At 41.6% G+C, this 21605-nt stretch overlaps 1 protein-coding gene across 1 annotated transcript in view; it reads right to left on the minus strand.

Annotated features, from left to right (window-relative positions):
* The window catches only part of CDH8 (cadherin 8), a 521626-nt gene that overhangs the window by 37291 nt on the left and 462730 nt on the right, over positions 1 to 21605 (minus strand). The gene's annotated exons all lie outside the window — the stretch shown is intronic.

Raw genomic sequence — 21605 nt, forward strand, 5'->3', positions numbered from 1 at the left:
GAATTTCATTTATTTTTGGTCCTTTACATAAATCTAATTGTATTTGCCATTTTGACCTATGTGTCATCACTATTATCCATCATATTAGCAAAATAGGTGGCTACTTAACAAAATGGTTTGTTTTCAAGTTTTTTTTTTTTTTTACCTAATTCCTGTCCGCATGAAAAGCATTGAACTTTCTGAAAACAAACTACAATATGGAGTATCTTGCATATTCAGTGAATGAATTAATAATTTCCTGGTGATCAAAATTGTAAATAATTTTGAAAGGGTTACTGCTGGAAGTTGCCGATAATATTTCCATTTCCCTGTTGAGGCTTGGATCTATAACAGTCGGCTATCTTCCTCTTGGTGTTTTGAGGACATCCGTATTTCTCTCTGAGTCTACTCAAGCTAAGTGTTCCCCTTGTTTGTGTATCCCATCTGTCTTTAGTGGTAGTGGGGATTGACTAGTGAACATCCTGTCCTTCCCTATGCAGGACTGATTGCCAGGGTTTGGCAGGGGTTAGGTATTCTGCTCGGCGATAGGTGCGGAACCTATATAGGGATGATAGGACAAACAGGGTGATGTTAGATCTGCCTAGGTGTCTCCACTTACCCCTTCTCTAGTGTTGGGTTCCCTTCCCTTATCCCTTAGTGCTGCATTTAGTCTTTCCTACACTGTGCGTGACAGTTGAGCACCATGTGCACAACCTAGGCATGTGGGAGACTGCTCTCTTTTTTTACCACATTTATCCCCAACTTACTGCACTTAGAATGCGCTACCTTTTCCCTCTTTCATGGGATAATCCATACTAACATAAGGTTTGTGGTTATTTCTCCAAGATGTTTGGAATAAATTCCATGCCAAGTTTTTTCAAAAGCTGTGTGAAAATACATGTGTACCTAGAAGAACCTAGAAGGCAAAATGGCGGTCACACCAAATACTGATTTGGTTTAGATTTCTCTTTTGTTCATTCACTATGCACCTTGATAATTTATAAAAATAAACTATTCATACTTCTACTTTGAAAGTATTCCATCTTTAAAGCATATTCCGCACAACTGCCTATTTTTTTTTTGCACAGTACTTCAAAAGCATTCCAATAGTTTTTCTAGATGATAAAAACAGATTTTTAAACAAACTAAAATGGGTGAAAAAAAAGTATTAACATTCCCAATTTTCCAGGAATAACCCTTCAGTAAATTAAGTGTACAATTTCCCTTAAGAACACCGTTGGACAGGATTTTTTTCTTATGTTGAGGATAATTACAGATGTCAACCAGAACTTAGGCCACCAGGATAAACACACATACACAATAGCAGTATATAAAACTCACACTATGTCTACATGACTACAAAACAAGATTACATTTTTTCCTTTTTCTGTAAAATGTAAGTAAACAAGATGGCAGAACTGAGATTAATTCCCAAGTGCTCTTTTATCAATCAAATCAATCCCCTAAATGCAATTTCCTGTGACATACAGTGCTAAAATAGAGAGGAGTGATTCGGATCATTTTTGATCCTAGTCATGATTCATTCAATGATTAGATCCAAGGCCTGTTCACCGAATGAATAGCACCTAGAAACAAAATCTGTTAGAAACTTTCCTCTCCATAATACAAGATACAAAATGTCAATAGTAATAGCCGAAACATATTTCTGCCTTGATTTATGAAGCGTAAATGGAGCTTGATTAATGTCTACTCTCTCTTTGGTCTATAATACTATCACTTTTTCCCCGAGCTTGGACGGTACATTTCATTTTTGGATTATTGATATGTTGTGTAGCATCTTCCCTGCTATGTGTCTTCATGCTATATCATTGTTGGTTTTTCAATTCATGTATGAACAATCAATCAACTCGAAGACGTAGAGGTGGTTGTAGGTAGTGAACAAGAGGCCATGCTCAGCTTGAATAGCATGTCCTCTTGTTTACTTTTTATTGGAGGGGTCATGTTTAGAGAAAAGAGAATTTAATTTAGTAGAATTTAATTTTCCTACTTTTGAATATTCAACAAAATACACATTTTTTTCAATATGCTCTGAGCGGCCACCAGTTTGCTGAATCGTAGAGGACCAGACAAAAGAGTTGAAAAAAAAATAATACACACACGTGTCCTTTCACCCTGACAGCCTGCCTTCCGGTCCTCCATGCCTTATTTCTTTTCCTCTTCCACATTCTCTTCGGAATCTTCATTCGAGGTCAGGTCTTCTGGCTGGACAAGTTCAAGCACGTCACCGTGTGATATGTCTTTACGACATACGGTGTAACAACATGATGTTACAAAGTGCTTTGCCCGACTGATGGCATGGCGCATAGAGTCGTCAGGACTTGTCAATGTAGAAACAAGGGAAGAGGGCAGAGTCATGAACACTGACCTTAACTGAGACAAGTGAGACTTGCAGTTCTTTGGATGTTGTTGCAGGGTCTTTTGCAATCTCTTGGATGAGTCATCGCTGCACTTTTGGGGTAATTTTGGTATGCCGGCCACTCCTGGGAAGGATTATCACTGTCCCATGTTTTTGCCATTTGTGGATAATGGCTCTTATTGTGGTTCACTGGAGTCCCAAAGTTATAGAAATGGCTTAATAACATTTTCCAGTCTGATAAATCTCAATGACCATTTTACTGATTTGTTCCAGAATTTCTTTGGATTGCGGCATGATATCTAGCTTTTGAGGATATTTTGGACTACTTCACTGGGCATGTCCCGTTTAATTGATTTCTTGATTGAGAACAGGTGTTACAGTAATAAGGCCTGGGTGTGGCTATAGAATTTTAACTACAGTTAATTTATGTTTTAAAGGGAAGGTGCCATCAAAAATTTTTTTTTCCAGCGATTGAAAAAATGTAAAGAATTAATGTTTAAATTTTCTTAAAAAATATTACCATTTGTTTATAATTTAGTAAAATATGAAAAATAATTTTAAAAGGTTTGGCATTTCCACTTTTAAACACTAGGGGGAGCAGCTACTGAAATTTGACAAAAACCTAGTGTACAACTAGCTCACATTACTGCACTGCAGTAATTATGGGCGGAGTCTGCTGACATGTGTGATGTCTCCTCTCCTCCCCTTCTGGGTGTTTGCTAAGGGATAAGAAACGATAAGTTTCAGGAACCCAGTGAGCAGCCATTTTGTTGGTGATGGCAGCCTTATACTGACAAGTAGACAGTCACCGAGGATGGCAGGCAGCAAGGATTCTGGGAGATATGTGGTGGAGGGAGCAGGGTGACAGCAGCACAGAGTATTTCAGGAGAGCGGTGTGCTGGTCTATGGGGGGGGGGCACCCTGTTCAGTGCGCGGAGCAGCCAGGGATTGTACATAGAGCGCTGTCTTTTATACACATGGATGGACTGTCTGCTCCACAGAAATCCAGGAAACATTTCTCCTGATTGATGGCCTGTTCTGATCCAGACTTTGCATGCAAAGACCCCATTCCCCTTCTCAGATCCTGTCTTCTTCCATCCTGTCCTGGAAATGTGTGAAAGCGAGGCGACAGGCGCAGTACAGGGTGACGCTTGGGGGGAATGTAGCCATATAGTAACGATAAACATGAGACCCCTCTCTTCAGCTGCATCACCAGCCTTCCCCTGACTGCACCTAACTGGAGGTCATGCTGCCCCCTCTATTACCCCAGACCCGCGTGCAGGTGCTCAATCAGAACAACCCTAGAATGGGTCCACTTTATTAAAATAATACTGCCATAGTGTTCTCACATAATACCGCCATATATATCATACAAAATACTGTCCTATAGTTCACACATAATACCATCATATAGATTGCAAATAACGACGCCATAGTGTTCTCACATAATACCGACATATAGATCTCACATAATACCGCCATATAGATCACACATAATATCGCCATATAGATCTCTCATAATACCGCCATATAGAGCACACAATACCGCCATATAGAGCACACATAATATTGTCCTATCGTTCTCATATTAATACCATCATATAGATCGCAAATAATGATGCCATAGTGTTTTCACATAATACCGCCATATAGAGCACACATAATACTGTCCTATAGTTCTCACATAATACCATCATATAGATCGCAAATAACGACGCCATAGTGTTCTCACATAATACCGCTATATAGATCACACATAATACCGCCATATATTTCACACATAACAACGTCATATAGATCTCACATAATACCGCCATATAGATCAGACATAACGGGGGAGAGGAGTGCATAGGATAGGATTAGATACACAGCTCAGCAGTCAGTATCACACAGGACAGTATTAGATACACAGCTCAGTCAGTATTACACAGGATAGGATTAGATACATGGCTCAGCCGTCAGTATCACAAAGGATAGCATTAGATACACAGCTCAGCAGTCAATATCACACAGGGGAGGATTAGATACACATCTCAGCACAGTATAACACAGAATAGGATTAGATACATGGCTCAGCAGACAGTACCACACAGGATTGGATTAGATACACGGCTCAGCAGACAGTATCACACAAGAGAGAATTAGATACACAGCTCAGCAGTCAGTATCACACAGGATAGGATTAAATACATGGCTCAGCAGACAGTATCACACAGGATATGATTAGATACACGGCTCAGCAGTCAGTATCACACAGGATAGGATTAGATACACGGCTCAGCAGACAGTATCACACAGGATAGGATTAGATACATGGCTCAGCAGACAGTATCACACAGGATAGGATTAGATACATGGCTCAGCAGACAGTATCACACAGGATAGGATTAGATACATGGCTCAGCAGACAGTATCACACAGGATAGGATTAGATACATGGCTCAGCAGTCAGTATCACACAGGATAGGATTAGATACACGGCTCAGCAGACAGTATCACACAGGATAGGATTAGATACATGGCTCAGCAGACAGTATCACACAGGATAGGATTAGATACACGGCTCAGCAGACAGGATCACACAGGAGAGGATTAGATACATGGCTCAGCAGACAGTATCACACAGGATAGGATTAGATACATGGCTCAGCAGACAGTGTCACACAGGATAGGATTAGATACACGGCTCAGCAGACAGTATCACACGAGCGGATTAGATACCTGGCTCAACAGACAGTATCACACAGGATAGGATTAGATACACAGCTCAGCAGTCAGTATCACACAGGAGAGGATTAGATACACGGCTCAGCAGTCAGTATGACACAGGATAGGATTAGATACATGGCTCAGCAGACAGTGTCACACAGGATAGGATTAGATACATGGCTCAGCAGACAATATCACATGGGTGGATTAGATACACAGCTCAGCAGACAGTATCACACAGGATAGGATTAGATACACAGCTCAGCAGTCAGTATCACACAGGATAGGATTAGATGCATTGCTCAGCAGACTGTATCACACAGGAGAGGATTAGATACACAGCTCAGCATAGTATCACACAGGATAGGATTAGGTACACAGCTCAGCAGAGTATCACACAGGAGATGATTAGATACACAGGTCAGTTAGTATCACACAGGATAGGATTAGATGCATGGCTCAGCAGACAGTATCACACAGGAGAGGATTAGATACACAGCTCAGCACAGTAACACACATGAGAGGAGATAACTGCTCAGAGTCAGCACTACAAAGTATAGGATTAGATTACCTCTCCCCCTCCCCCACCGATATTACTTCACTGCTGCCGATGCTGCTCCTTTCTCCCTCCAGTGCCATCCTTGGTCTCCTCCTTCTCCTCCTCCTATAACAGCAGGGCTCTCAAGTGGAGCTCACAGATGCACTGGGAGCTCCAGGAAGATGGCGCTGACCTCCTGCCTCTGCTGTGATGTGGATGGCTCAGGGGGCATGGCCAGAAAACAGCAGGGAGAAGCACAATGCTAGGTATGGGGTCGGACTCCAACTGCTGAGTCCTATGCCCAGGGCTGCCGTATTTGCAGAGTGTAAGTGTCGTGCAGCTACACTTACACTCCTACAAAGCAAAATGGCGGCACCCAGTGGCTGAAAAAAAAAATTATTAATAAAAAAAAGTTAAAGTTACAAAATGTAAATTTGTATTAAAAATAATTGTTTATATAAACAATCATTTTTAATACAAAAAATAAAATGTGGCACCTTCCCTTTAAGTGGGAGGGGGCAATCACTTTCTCACACAGGACCCTGTAGATTTGGATTTATTTTTCCCTTAATAGTAAAGACCTTCATTTAAAAGCTGAATTTTATGTTAACTTGTGTTATCTTTGCCTAATATTTAAATTTGCTTGGTGAGCTGAAACATTTAAGTGTGACAAACATGAAGAAGAATAGGAAATTACAAAGGGGACAACACTTTTCCACACAGCTGCTTATATATACACATATAATAATATATAATTGCCAAATGTGGTAAATTAATACGTAATGTGATGCATACATGTATCTAGTCTGTTTTCCACATCTTAGCTTCCTCTATTCAGTCACTTGTCTAAGTGAGCAAATCCCTGCAGGCGAAATTACCTATTCTGCACACGTAGCCATTTTCAGACTTCCTGTTTTTGATGTTGTTGACTCAAACTGGAAATGTGAGCCTCAAAGGTGCATCTTCGACTTCAGAAACAAATGAAAAATCAGAAGTTCTACAAGTTTGCAATAAATTTTAGCTAGAAAAATTTAATTTTCCATTGAAAAAAAAAGAATACAATATTGATCCCAACTAATGGCTCATTCATTCACTCTTGGTCAAATGGCTGTATCAACAAATTATGGTCAGAGAAATGTTCTATGGTAGAATGATTGAGTGAGTTCTACAGCCACTAACCTCAAAACACTGTGACTGGACTAAGCCAAACTAGGTTCATCATGCACAACTATGATGACCTCTATTAAATCCAATCTGTTATAACCACAAGATACTTGGGTTATACCCAGCGACACATCTATAGGGATAAACTGAAGACATTTTTTTTCATATATTGTAGTGCCATAGGTTTTCATTGCTGATGTATTATTGGTTTTTGCTAGTTAAGGCGATTGTGACTTTATTTAGTCTCATCAGATATTTTCCTAAATCATCATTAGTTATATTCTAAATACATTAGAGGACAGTACTGTGTATCATAGGATTACACTTATTTAAATGAACTGTCCAGGCTTTCTGTGTAATTTGTGTGTGTACCTAGGATGCAGAATGCTGACAGTTTGTAATATACTCCCTGTCAGTATTCTGCATGGTGTCCTAGGTATCACACTGAATTTGGGGTTTTCATTGGCTGTAAGCCATAATCATCATTAACAGAAAAAAAAGCACTTGAAATAGATCACTATGTTTGTAATGACTCTTTATAATATATGAGTTTCACTTTTTGTATTGAAGAACTGAAATAAATGAACTTTTTGATGATATAATTTTGTGAGAAGCACTTGTAATTAGCAACAGACTGCAAAGCCCTAATCCCTGCCTAGAGACTGTATTCAGCCATGCTTCCTGCTCCTGTATCTCTGTTTTCCTCCCTAGGCTAAATGCAGATTGTATGTGATACAAACAGCAAAGGTTGTTGGTTCATCTTCAGCACCAGTATCAACACTGCAGGCATCTGATTCATTATCGTCTGCTCATACTGGCCTGTACAGGCATTCGTTCCCCCCATCAACAACTGTCACAAAGCTGTGCAATGGCATCAGTGTGCCAAGCCTGACTTCTCTTGTCCTTTTTTCCTTTTTTACCCTCTGATGGTATCACAAGGGCAGCCAATCACAGTAATGCCACTACTAAGATGGCTAGAGCATTATAGCAATGCTCAGGCAATCCTCGCATGCTTATTGGCTGTGTAACAGGCACCAAAAGATTCAGGACAAGGATTCAAGTATGAAATCGAACACCGGCTATTGCTTGCTGAGTAACGAGCACATCCGAGTATCACCAAGCATGTTCGCTCATCCCTATTAATTATTATTTATCTGAAAGAAAATATCTCTGACAGTTCCTCAAATCTGACATTATATACTCCATCAGCATTTCACTGTTGATTTTTGCTTTCAGATGATGGACTTCACAAGGCTGATTTTACCGTAGCGTTACAATAAATAGACTTTTGAAATAATGTTATGTTAAAAACAAATGTCTTATCTGATAGTTCTACTCCAGGACACATGCAATGTAATATGAATCATTCTGACTGCTCCATTATGGGCTGCGAGCTTTGGCAAGTTGTTAATATCTGAATGCCTGTTTAACCTTCGAAATGTAGAGGAGGAACGGAAACTTCTGCGTGACAAGATTATTTATAGTCAGTGTAAATGTATTGTGGCTGTTTAACCGTGTATCCTATGCTTATCCGTTGTTTGTAAAGGTGTTGTTTAATAATCATTGATCGCCTATAGACGAGACGTGACCATTAGTGATGATCAAGCACTATACTGCTCAAGTACTCGGTGCTCGAACCAAACAGGTCGGACTCTAGGATGGACTTGACTTGAGTACCAAGTGTAATGGAAGACAACGGGAAACTCATTTTGCTGAAAGACCCTAACAGGAGAAGGAGGGGGCAGAAAAAATGCTTAAATTGATGGCAACAGCACTCAAATGGAATGGGAACAACATGGGGAAGTCATCTGGTTGCATCTCTAACTCGAAGGTCGCTGCTGGGAGCTAAATAACTAAATAATTTTAAAAAATTAAATGGGGTCGATCCAATTTTTAATAACCATCCAAGGTAAAGCAGACAGCTGGGGCTGATGTTATCAGGCTTAAGGGGTCCAGGGTTATCTACCTTTCCCAGTCTGAAAATACCAGCTTGCAGCTGCCCCAGAATTGGTGCTTTCAATAGGTGCACCAATTCTGGCCCTTTGCCCAACTTTTCCCGATTTCCCTTGTGCCAATTGGCATCATATTTTTGCTGTTGATTTCAGTTGTGTAATATCAACTGGTATTAAGCCAATGGGTTAGTAATGGAGAGGTGTCTATCAGACACCCCAATTAACAACCCAGTAATCCAAAAAAACACACAGAAAAAAATACTTTATTTGAATAAAGACACCCCCACACTATCAATTTATTTATTTATTTATTTTTTATTTATTAATGTTCCTCTGATGTAGTCCACGTTCCCCTAATGCAGCTCCGGGACTGTGAACAGAAGTAAAGTACAGCTATTTACAGGCGCTGGGTAGTGACAACAGCTTTCTTCAGAGCCACCCACTCAACACTGTGCTCAGGAGGACCCGGCGATGCTGATGAGAGTTGTCATCACTACACTTTGCCTGTGAATAGCTGTACTTTTATTGCTATTCACAGTCTCCAGAGCTGCATTTGGGGAACATGGACTACATCAAAGGAGCTTTTTGGGAACATTAATAAATTCTAAAGAAAATAAAGTAATAAATTGGTGAATGAGGGATAGTGTGGAGAAATTTTTATTCAAATAAAGTATTTTCTTCAGTGCCAGCTTTCAAAAATTCTCAGGTCCATTCATCAGGCATAGAAGGGACCTGAGTAGTCTCAAAAGCTTGCAATTTGTTACCATTTTTGAGTTAGCCATTAAAAAGTATCAAACACTGGGGTCTCTAAAATTTTTGTATTTTTCTATCTACTGGCTAACATGATACAAAGATCTATATATTAGATGCTTCAAGTCACCCAAACTCAAAATCCAATGTATTATTTATTTTATTTAACGGCCTTCAGCTCGGTCTCGAGCCATGGCGACTTGATGGGTGAATTTTCTATAGGGAGATCGATCTTGTGGAAGTCTAAATAGGTCCATCAGAGTCCTTTCCGCTGTTATCTTGATTGTATCAAGCCATCTGCTTGCTCGTCTTCCTCTTGTCCTTGATCCTTCTGTTCTTCTGACCATGATGTCCTTCTTCAGTGATTGCTCTCTTCATATGATGTGTATCCAATGTATTACAAGAACCGATAATGTAGCTGAGGGAAGATGGTAAAGATCTTCATGCAAAGCTAGACTTCTGCTCTACCCATAACAAGCTTGGTTAGATCAGCAATATTCCAAACCAATTGGCACTTGTTTGAAGACCATTTAACTTGGCGGATGCAAACTGTTTATTTTTTTACTTCATATCTCTGTACACATTGATTATTTGGGGGTTCGCCCACTGAGAGCTCCTGCATTCCAAACACTGGGGCATTGATATGGACCATGGGAATGGTTCGGTGGTAAAGACCCTTTCTTGACTATCTTGGTTAGTTCCAGAGACAGTGAATACATTGGATATAGTCCTGGCATGCATGCATATCCACTGCTTCATCCAATTGTGGTATTTCAGAGCTCTATTTTGGGGTTTGTTTGAGGTCTTAGTGGTCGGACCTTACTGGCTTGATCACTTATCCTATGGGAAAAGCGATAACGTTCAATGCTGGGAAAACCTTAGATGATAAAATGTGCTCTGACTTATGGTAGATACATCCATATCAAGACATTTTTGCAGTATAACTACTACTTTTACACCTAGGCAAGAAAAATAATTCTTTGTGTGCTATATTTTGCTGCAAGCTACACATACAACCTTACAAAGGTAATACTAATAATACGTAATAGAAGACTTGCAAAGACCTGTAGCTGTAGTATGGGCTTTCTAAATGTTTTGGAGGAAGATAAAATGTGTTTAAGTCCACGGTTGCCAGAACGTTGATCGTATTTTCTTGGACCCTCCAGCAAGAAATAGACGAATCACTGGAGCATGGAAGACTGTAGCACTCTTTTACCACCATGGCCAAGTTGATGAGTCCCTAAGAAGGATCAGTCTGAAGGTTTATTATAAATGACTACAATCCTCGGGTTTTGAATGCATTCACTTTATGTGTCAGCAGTGCAGTCAGGCAGTAAATAGCTCTTCAGATTGAAAGTACAGAAAGTTGATGTGTTACTTAGTATATTCCCTCTTTAGCAAGGCTTTCTTACACATAGAGGCTGCGGTTTGGAAGCTCATAGTACCTTTCAATTTTGATCAATGTCTCAAGGCAAAAATTATCATTCACATAGAAGTACTGAGTAGAAAACATGTAGAGCCTTGGATATTACAGTAAATATGTCCAATTCATTTTACAATTTATAATTTGTAAGACCCTTCCAATCCAATCAGGAATTTATTAAGTATTTGGACCATGAGATCTTCATGGTAAATGGTACTGGCACGTTAGTAAATTATTCGTAACTGTTTGTATTCATAAATATATCAAGATATGGAATTTCTCTCGCTACCAAAACCTATTGCAGCTACAATGCAAAAATTGACTATTACTATTATATGACCTCAAGAAATATATGACCTTAGTCTTCAGAAAAGTTTCAACTGCTTATGTCTATTGCTTTGGAGTTTCTTGTCTGAATTCCACAACATATCAGTCATTATATAGGAGGAAGAGGAAGAGGTGAGCTGTGACATCACCTATTGTGAATGGTGGATCCTGTGTTATCTACTGTATATAGATGTGTTATCAGTCATTGTACAGGAGGAGGAGGTGAGCTGTGACATCACCTATTGTGAATGGTGGATCCTGTGTTATCTACTGTATATAGAGGTGTTATCGGTCATTGTACAGGAGGAGGTGAGCTGTGACATCACCTATTGTGAATGGTGGATCCTGTGTTATCTACTGTATATAGAGGTGTTATCAGTCATTGTACAGGAGGAGGTGAGCTGTTATATCACCTATAGTGAATGGTGGATCTTGTGTTATCTACTGTATATAGAGGTGTTATCAGTCATTGTACAGGAGGAGGAGGTGAGCTGTGATATCACCTATTGTGAATGGTGGATTGTTGTGAATTCCGTTCTCGGGCTCCCTCCTGTGGTTGTGAATGGTACTTTGGTGAGTTCTGTCCTTGGACACCCTCTGGTGGCTTTGAGTGGAACTGCTGATCTTTGAGGTTGGCTTTCTCAGCTGCCCTCGTTTATTGCTGCTGTTGGCTTCCCTATTTAACTCTGCCCAGGTCGTTAGTTCATGCCAGCTGTCAATGTTTCAGTACTGGTTCAGATCTCTCTTGGAACTCTCAGATGACCTGACTACTCCAGCAGAAGCTAAGTCCTTGCTAGTCATTTGCTGTTCATTGGTTTTTTGAATATATTTTTCAGTGTATGCTATGTTTCAGTCCAGCCTGCTATTATGATATTTCCTTGCTAGCTGGAAGCTCTGGGGGTGCAGAGCTGCACCTCCACACCATGAGTCGGTGTGGAGGTCTTTTTGCACACTCTGTGTGGTTTTTGTAGTTTTTTATACTGACCGCATAGTTCCCTTACCTATCCTCTGTCTTTCTAGAGAAGATTCGGCCTCCTTTGCTAAAATCTGTTTCATTCCTGTGTTTGTCACTTCTCTCTTAACTCACGGTTAATATTTGTGGGGGGCTGCCTTTACTTTGGGGAATTTCTCTGAGGCAAGGTAGGCTGCTATTTCTATCTTTAGGGGTAGTTAGCTCTTAGGCTGTGAAGAGGCGTCTAGGGAGAGTTAGGTACGCTCCACGGCTATTTCTAGTGTGTGTGATAGGATTAGGGATTGCGGTCAGTAGAGTTACCACTTCCTCAGAGCTTGTCCCAGGTTTTCAGTTTTAACCATCAGGTCACTTCGGGTGCTCCTAACCACCAGGTCATAACAGTACAGCTGGCCCACAAAGTGTTAATGCATCTCAAAAGAGGGAAAAGAGAAGTTCTGAGTCAATTTTTTTTCCTTTGCTGCTTGTTTTGTCTTTCTTTTCCCCTTAACCCCTGGGTGGTTGAGGACTCAGGTGTAGATATGGATATTCAGGGTTTGTCCTCTTGTCTGGATCAACTCGCTGTCAGGGTACAGAGTATTCAAGATTATGTAGTTCAGAATCCAATGTTAGAGCCTAGAATTCCAATTCCTGATTTGTTTTCTGGGGATAGATCTAAATTTTTGAATTTCAAAAATAATTGCAGACTGTTTCTTGCTCTGAAACCCCGCTGCTCTAATGACCCCATTCAGCAAGTAAAGATTGTTATTTCTTTGTTGCGTGGCGACCCGCAAGACTGGGCATTCTCCATTGAGCCAGGAGATCCTGCATTGCTTAATGTAGATGCATTTTTTCTAGCGCTTGGATTGCTTTATGACGAACCAAATTCTGTGGATCAGGCAGAAAAGATCTTGCTGACTCTATGTCAGGGTCAGGATGAAGCAGAAGTATATTGCCAGAAGTTTAGAAAGTGGTCTGTGCTTACACAATGGAATGAGTGTGCCCTGGCAGCAATTTTCAGAAAGGGTCTTTCTGAAGCCCTTAAAGATGTTATGGTGGGGTTCCCCACGCCTGCTGGTCTGAATGAATCAATGTCTTTGGCCATTCAGATTGATCGGCGTTTGCGCGAGCGCAAAGTTGTGCACCATTTGGCGGTGTCCTCTTAGCAGAGGCCTGAGCCTATGCAATGTGATAGGACTTTGACCAGAGCTGAACGGCAAGAACACAGATGTCAGAATGGGCTGTGTTTTTACTGTGGTGACTCTTCTCATGCTATCTTTTATTGTCCTAAGCGCACTAAGAGGTTCGCTAGGTCTGTCACCATTAGTACTGTGCAGCCTAAATTTCTCTTATCTGTTACTCTGATTTGCTCATTGTCGTCCTACTCTGTTATGGCATTTGTGGATTCGGGCGCTGCTCTGAATTTGATGGACTTGGAGTTTGCCAGGCGCTGTGGTTTTTTCTTGGAGCCTTTGCAGATTCCTATTCCCTTAAGGGGGATTGATGCTACGCCATTGGCCAAGAATAAACCTCAGTACTGGACTCAGCTGACCATGTGCATGGCTCCTGCACATCAGGAAAATATTCGCTTTTTGGTGTTGCATAATTTGCATGATGTTGTCGTGTTGGGTTTGCCATGGTTACAGGTTCATAATCCAGTACTGGATTGGAAATCAATGTCTGTGTCTAGTTGGGGTTGTCAAGGGATACATAGTGATGTTCCTTTGATGTCAATTTCTTCTTCCACTCCTTCTGAAGTTCCTGAGTTTTTGTCGGATTACCAGGATGTATTTGATGAGCCCAAGTCCAGTGCCCTACCTCCTCATAGGGACTGTGATTGACCTATTAATTTGATTCCTGGTAGTAAGTTCCCTAAGGGCCGACTGTTTAATTTATCTGTGCCAGAACATGCCGCTATGCGGAGTTATGTAAAGGAGTCCTTGGAGAAAGGACATATTCGCCCGTCTTCGTCACCGTTGGGAGCAGGGTTCTTTTCTATGGCCAAGAAGGATGGCTCTCTGAGACCCTGTATAGATTACCGCCTTCTCAATAAAATCACGGTCAAATTTCAGTACCCTTTGCCTCTGTTGTCTGATTTGTTTGCTCGGATTAAGGGGGCTAGTTGGTTTACCAAGATTGACCTTCGAGGGGCGTATAATCTTGTGTGTATTAAACAGGGCGATGAATGGAAAACAGCATTTAATACGCCCGAGAGCCACTTCGAGTACCTGGTGATGCCATTCGGGCTTTCTAATGCCCCATCTGTGTTTCAGTCCTTTATGCACGACATCTTCCGGAAGTATCTGGATAGGTTCATGATTGTATATTTGGATGATATTTTGGTCTTTTCGGATGATTGGGAGTCCCATGTAAGGCAGGTCAGGATGGTGTTCCAGGTCCTTCGTGCTAATGCGTTGTTTGTGAAGGGGTCTAAATGCCTCTTTGGAGTTCAGAAGGTTTCCTTTTTGGGCTTCATTTTTTCTCCTTCTGCTATCGAGATGGACCCTGTTAAAGTTCAGGCCATTTATGATTGGACTCAACCTACATCTGTGAAGAGTCTTCAGAAGTTCCTGGGCTTTGCTAATTTTTACCGTCGCTTCATCGTTAATTTTTCTAGTGTGGTTAAGCCTTTGTCTGATTTGACGAAGAAAGGCGCTGATGTGGTGAACTGGTCCCCTGCGGCCATTGAGGCTTTTCAGGAGCTTAAACGTCGTTTTACTTCGGCCCCTGTGTTGCGTCAGCCAGATGTTTTGCTCCCTTTTCAGGTTGAGGTTGATGCTTCTGAGATTGGGGCAGGGGCTGTTTTGTCTCAGAGAAGTTCTGATGGCTCTTTGATGAAGCTGTGTGCTTTCTTTTCTAGAAAGTTTTCGCCTGCTGAGCGTAATTATGATGTCGGCAATCGGGAGTTGTTGGCTATGAAGTGGGCATTCGAGGAGTGGCGACATTGGCTTGAGGGAGCCAAACATCGTGTGGTGGTCCTGACTGATCACAAGAATCTGACTTACCTCGAGTCCGCCAAGCTTTTGAATCCTAGACAGGCTCGATGGTCACTGTTTTTCTCCCGTTTCGATTTTGTGGTCTCATACCTTCCGGGATCTAAGAATGTGAAGGCTGATGCCCTTTCTAGGAGTTTTTTGCCTGATTCTCTGGGAGTCTCTGAGCCGGCTGGTATTCTCAAAGAGGGGGTGATTTTGTCTGCCATCTCCCCTGATTTGCGGCGGGTGCTGCAGGAGTTTCAGGCTGATAGACCTGACCGCTGCCCAGTGGAGAAACTGTTTGTCCCTGATAGATGGACTAGTAGGGTTATTTCTGAGGTTCATTGTTCAGTGTTGGCTGGTCATCCTGGGATTTTTGGTACCAGAGATTTGGTTGCCAGGTCCTTTTGGTGGCCTTCCTTGTCACGGGATGTGCGTTCTTTTGTGCAGTCCTGTGGGACTTGTGCTTGGGCCAAACCTTGCTGTTCTCGTGCCAGTGGGTTGCTTTTGCCTTTGCCTGTCCCGAAGAGGCCCTGGACACATATTTCCATGGATTTTATTTCTGATCTTCCTGTCTCTCAAAGGATGTCTGTCATCTGGGTGGTTTGTGATCGGTTTTCTAAGATGGTCCATTTGGTACCCTTTCCTAAATTGCCTTCCTCCTCTGATTTGGTTCCATTATTTTTTCAGCATGTGGTTCGTTTGCATGGCATTCCAGAGAACATTGTGTCGGATAGAGGTTCCCAATTTGTTTCTAGGTTTTGGCGGTCCTTTTGTGCTAAGATGGGCATTGATTTGTCTTTTTCTTCAGCGTTCCATCCTCAGACAAATGGCCAAACCGAACAAACCAATCAGACCTTGGAAACCTATCTGAGATGCTTTGTTTCTGCTGATCAGGATGATTGGGTGACCTTCTTGCCATTTACCGAGTTCGCCCTTAATGATCGGGCTAGTTCTGCTACTTTGGTTTCGCCTTTTTTTTGTAATTCTGGTTTTCATCCTCATTTTTCTTCAGGGCAGGTTGAGCCTTCTGACTGTCCTGGTGTGGATTCTGTGGTGGACAGGTTGCAACAAATTTGGACTCACGTGGTGGACAATTTTGACGTTGTCTCAGGAGAAGGCGCAACGTTTTGCTAACCGCCGTCGCTGTGTTGGTCCCCGACTTCGTGTTGGGGATTTGGTTTGGTTGTCTTCTCGTTATGTGCCTATGAAGGTTTCTTCTCCTAAGTTCAAGCCTCGTTTCATTGGTCCTTATAAGATTTCTGAAATTATCAATCCTGTGTCATTTCGTTTGGCCCTTCCAGCTTCTTTTGCCATCCATAATGTGTTCCATAGGTCGTTGTTGCGGAGATATGTGGCGCCTATGGTTCCTTCCGTTGATCCTCCTGCTCCGGTGTTGGTTGAGGGGGAGTTGGAGTATGTGGTGGAGAAGATTTTAGATTCTCGTATTTCGAGACGAAAGCTTCAGTACCTGGTTAAATGGAAGGGCTATGGTCAGGAGGATAATTCCTGGGTTGTTGCTTCCGATGTCCATGCTGCCGATTTAGTTTGTGCCTTTCATTTGGCTCATCCTGATCGGCCTGGGGGCTCTGGTGAGGGTTTGGTGACCCCTCCTCAAGGGGGGGGTTACTGTTGTGAATTCCGTTCTCGGGCTCCCTCCTGTGGTTGTGAATGGTACTTTGGTGAGTTCTGTCCTTGGACACCCTCTGGTGGCTTTGAGTGGAACTGCTGATCTTTGAGGTTGGCTTTCTGAGCTGCCCTCGTTTATTGCTGCTGTTGGCTTCCCTATTTAACTCTGCCCAGGTCGTTAGTTCATGCCAGCTGTCAATGTTTCAGTACTGGTTCAGATCTCTCTTGGAACTCTCAGATGACCTGACTACTCCAGCAGAAGCTAAGTCCTTGCTAGTCATTTGCTGTTCATTGGTTTTTTGAATATATTTTTCAGTATATGCTATGTTTCAGTCCAGCCTGCTATTATGATATTTCCTTGCTAGCTGGAAACTCTGGGGGTGCAGAGCTGCACCTCCACACCGTGAGTCGGTTTGGAGGTCTTTTTGCACACTCTGCGTAGTTTTTGTAGTTTTTTATGCTGACCGCATAGTTCCCTTTCCTATCCTCTGTCTTTCTAGAGAAGATTCGGCCTCCTTTGCTAAAATCTGTTTCATTCCTGTGTTTGTCACTTCCCTCTTAACTCACAGTTAATATTTGTGGGGGGCTGCCTTTACTTTGGGGAATTTCTCTGAGGCAAGGTAGGCTGCTATTTCTATCTTTAGGGGTAGTTAGCTCTTAGGCTGTGAAGAGGCGTCTAGGGAGAGTTAGGTACGCTCCACGGCTATTTCTAGTGTGTGTGATAGGATTAGGGATTGCGGTCAGTAGAGTTACCACTTCCTCAGAGCTTGTCCCAGGTTTTCAGTTTTAACCATCAGGTCACTTCGGGTGCTCCTAACCACCAGGTCATAACAGTGGATGCTGTGTTATCTACTGTATATAGAGGTGTTATCAGTCATTGTACAGGAGGAGGAGGTGAGCTGTGACATCACCTATAGTGAATGGTGGATCATGTGTTGTCTACTTAATATAAAATGGTTATCATGTATTGTACAGGAGGAGGAGGTGAGCTTTGACACCACTTACTGTAAATTGTGGTTCCTGTGCTATCTACTGTATATAGAGGTGTTATTAATCATTGTACAAGAGCGGGAGGAGGTGAGCTGTAATATTTTATATTGTGAATGGTGGATTCTGTTTTGTCTATTGAATACAAAGGTGTTGTCTTTTATTGTACAGGAGGAGCAGGAGGTGAGCTGTGACATCACTTAGTGTGAATTGTGGTTACTGTATTAATCACTTTATATAGAGGTGTTATCAGTAATTGTACATCAGGAGGAGGTGAGCTGTGACATCACCTATTGTTAATGGCAAATCCTGTGTTGTATATAGAGGTGTCATTTGTCATTGTACAGGTGGAAGAGAAGGTGGTGAGCTGTGACATCACTTATTATGAATGATGGATCTTGTTTTGTCTACTAAACTAAAATGCTTATCATTTATTCTACAGTTCGAGGAGGTGAGCTCTGCCATCACTTACTGTAGATTCTGGTTCCTGTGCTATCTGCTGTACATAGGTGTTATCAGTAGTGATGAGGGAACCCAGTACTTGGAGATACATGTTCCCATGGATGACATTCTAGATGGACAGGAACATTCCCTTCTTGTTGTTCCTCCCTTTATAAAAGACCTCTTTTGTATTGTGATTTGATTCTTTTATTGTCTTTTGGTGGTTTATGATTACTCCACCTTTAGGTTTATGTAGCCATGTATAGTGATTGCCGGCTTTTACTCTAAACCTGAACAACCTCTTGAAAAAGGTATCACTTCTACTTGGGTCTTGAAGGGGCTTGAATACTTTTCAGTTTCATAAAAGTACATACATTTTAACTTTACCCAATATACATCATTTTCTGGATACCATTAGTAGAAAGATAAAAGAATATAGTAGAGTCATCTATATCTGATTTCAGATGCAGAAGCGTAATATCCTTATCTTACGAACACAATATAAATCTTTTTATTTTTAGTTATTGCCATGCTCCATATAAATGGCCCCTACATTTCTCATTTACGCAACCCAACATTGTCATATTCACCAGTAAGAAAATACATCCTGCGCCCCACAAACCTAAAATATTTACAAACAATAATCTCTGGTTTCTTATATCTTTTTATGCATTCAACCATATAGCTGATTGTGCACAAACAAAAAAAACATTATTTATGTGAAGTGTTTTCTCTCCAGTGTCAAAAGCCAGCACTTATTCTAAATTATGTTAATGTCACACATGCTAGAAATGGGAGAGAATACATTATCAGCTACTTGGCTGATCGTAAAACATATCTTTATGTTCCTCACCCCCCCTATTATTTTCACAATTTAATTGCATTAACCATGATCTATTTGACACACATGACGAATTTCATGACAGATGTGTAGGTTTTAACTATTTTTTACAGACTGTGCTGATCATTTATGATTAAATAGTTTACATTAAATAACAATGGATGTTGTTTTATCCCATTAGCCCTGGTCTTATGCCCAGTCAAGATGAGCTTTATTAGACGTTGTGTCAAATAATCCTTCAATTATTTAAAGTGTTTTTATATGCACTTGACTCTACTTTATATGCTTTATTTAATGACCACTAAACATAACGGACACTACTGCTACTAAAACCATAGTTTATCAAAACATGTGGGGTATGAAAGAAAGTATTAATGATTATAGCAAAACTAGATGGTGGCCGGATTCTAACGCATCGGGTATTCTAGAATATGTATGGGTAGTGTATAGCACAGCCCACGCAGTACATTGCGCAGCCCACGCAGTACATTGCACAGCCAACGCAGTACATTGCGCAGCCAACGCAGTACATTGCGCAGCCAATGCAGTACTTTGCGCAGCCAATGCAGTACATTGCGCAGCCCCCATAGTACATTGCACAGCCCACATAGTACATTGCACAGCCCACATAGTATATTGCGCAGCCTACTTTGTATATTGCGCAGCCCACGTAGTACATTGCGCAGCCCACGTAGTACATTGCGCAGCCCACGTAGTACATTGCGCAGCCCACGTAGTATATTGCGCAGCCCACATAGTATATTGCGCAGCCCACGTTGTACAGAGAGACTCATTGCCAGAGAGAGCAAAAATAATCCCAAAATATTCTTTAACAACATAAATAGTAAGAAACTAAAAAATGATAGTGTTGGCCCCCTTAAAAATAGTCTGGGTGAAATGGTGGATGAGGATGAGGAAAAAGCCAATATGCTAAATGACTTTTTTTCATCAGTATTTACAAAAGAAAATCCCATGGCAGACAATATGACTAGTGATAAAAATTCCCAATTAAATGTCACCTGCTTAACCCAGCAGGAAGTATGGCGGCATCTAAAAATCACTAAAATTGACAAATCTCCGGGCCCGGATGGGATACACCCCCGAGTACTGCAGGAATTAAGTACAGTCATTGATAGACCATTATTTTTAATCTTTAAAGAGTCCATAATAACAGGGTCTGTACCACAGGACTGGCGTATAGCAAATGTGGTGCCAATATTCAAAAAGGGGACAAAAACTGAACTCGGAAATTATAGGCCAGTAAGTTTAACCTCTACTGTGGGTAAAATCCTGGAGGGCATTCTAAGGGATGCTATACTGGAGTATCTGAAGAGGAATAACCTCATGACCCAGTATCAGCACGGGTTTACTAGGGACCGTTCATGTCAGACTAATTTGATCAGCTTCTATGAAGAGGTAAGTTCCGGACTGGACCAAGGGAGCCCAGTGGATGTAATGTATATGGACTTTTCAAAAGCTTTTGATACGGTGCCACACAAAAGGTTGTTACTAGGGTTGAGCGAAACGGGTCGATCATTTTCAAAAGTCGCCGACTTTTGGCTAAGTCGGCGTCTCATGAAACCCGATCCGACCCCTGTGCTTGTCGGCCATGCGGTACGCGACTTTCGCGCCAAAGTCGCGTTTCAATGACGCGAAAAGCGCCATTTCTCAGCCAATGAAGGTGAACGCAGAGTGTGGGCAGCGTGATGACATAGATCCTGGTCCCCACCATCTTAGAGAAGGGCATTGCAGTGATTGGCTTGCTGTCTGCGGCGTCACAGGGGCTATAAAGGGGCGTTCCCGCCGACCGCCATCTTACTGCTGCTGATCTGAGCTTAGGGACAGGTTGCTGCCGCTTCGTCAGAAGCAGGGAGAGCGTTAGGCAGGGTCCACTAACCACCAAACCGCTTGTGCTGCAGCGATTTCCACTGTCCAACACCACCTTCGGTGTGCAGGGACTGTGGAAGCTATTTTTTTTTTTTTTTCCCCTCAGCGCTGTAGCTCATTGGGCTGCCCTAGAAGGCTCCGTGATAGCTGTATTGCTGTGTGTACGCCACTGTGGAAACCAACTGCTTTTTTCAAAGCACATATCCTCTTGTTCCTTCCTTTCTGCACAGCTATCTTTTTTGTTTGTCCACACTTTTTATTTAATTTGTGCATCAGTCCACTCCTATTGCTGCCTGCCATACCTGGCTTACATTACTGCAGGGAGATAGTAATTGTAGGACAGTTTTTTTTTTTTTTTTTTTTTTTTTTTTTGTGGGAGATTAAGATTGGCATTTCTGCTACAGTGCCATCCCTGTGTGTGCCATCTCTCACTGAGTGGGCCATAGAAAGCCTATTTATTTTTTCCGTGATTTGTGTTCTAAAATCTACCTCAACACAAAAACACTACATCAATCAGTGGGAGAAAAATATTGGCCTCAGTCAGGGCTTGTGTGCCACTGCTGTGTGTGCTATCTCTCATTCAGTGGGCTATAGCAAGCCTATTTTTTTTTTTTTTTTTTTTAATATTATTTGGTTTCTAAAGTCTCCCTGAAAAAAAAAAAAAACCTAAAAAAACA

The sequence above is a fragment of the Ranitomeya variabilis genome, chromosome 2 (assembly GCF_051348905.1).
Source record: "Ranitomeya variabilis isolate aRanVar5 chromosome 2, aRanVar5.hap1, whole genome shotgun sequence".
Taxonomy (NCBI): domain Eukaryota; kingdom Metazoa; phylum Chordata; class Amphibia; order Anura; family Dendrobatidae; genus Ranitomeya; species Ranitomeya variabilis.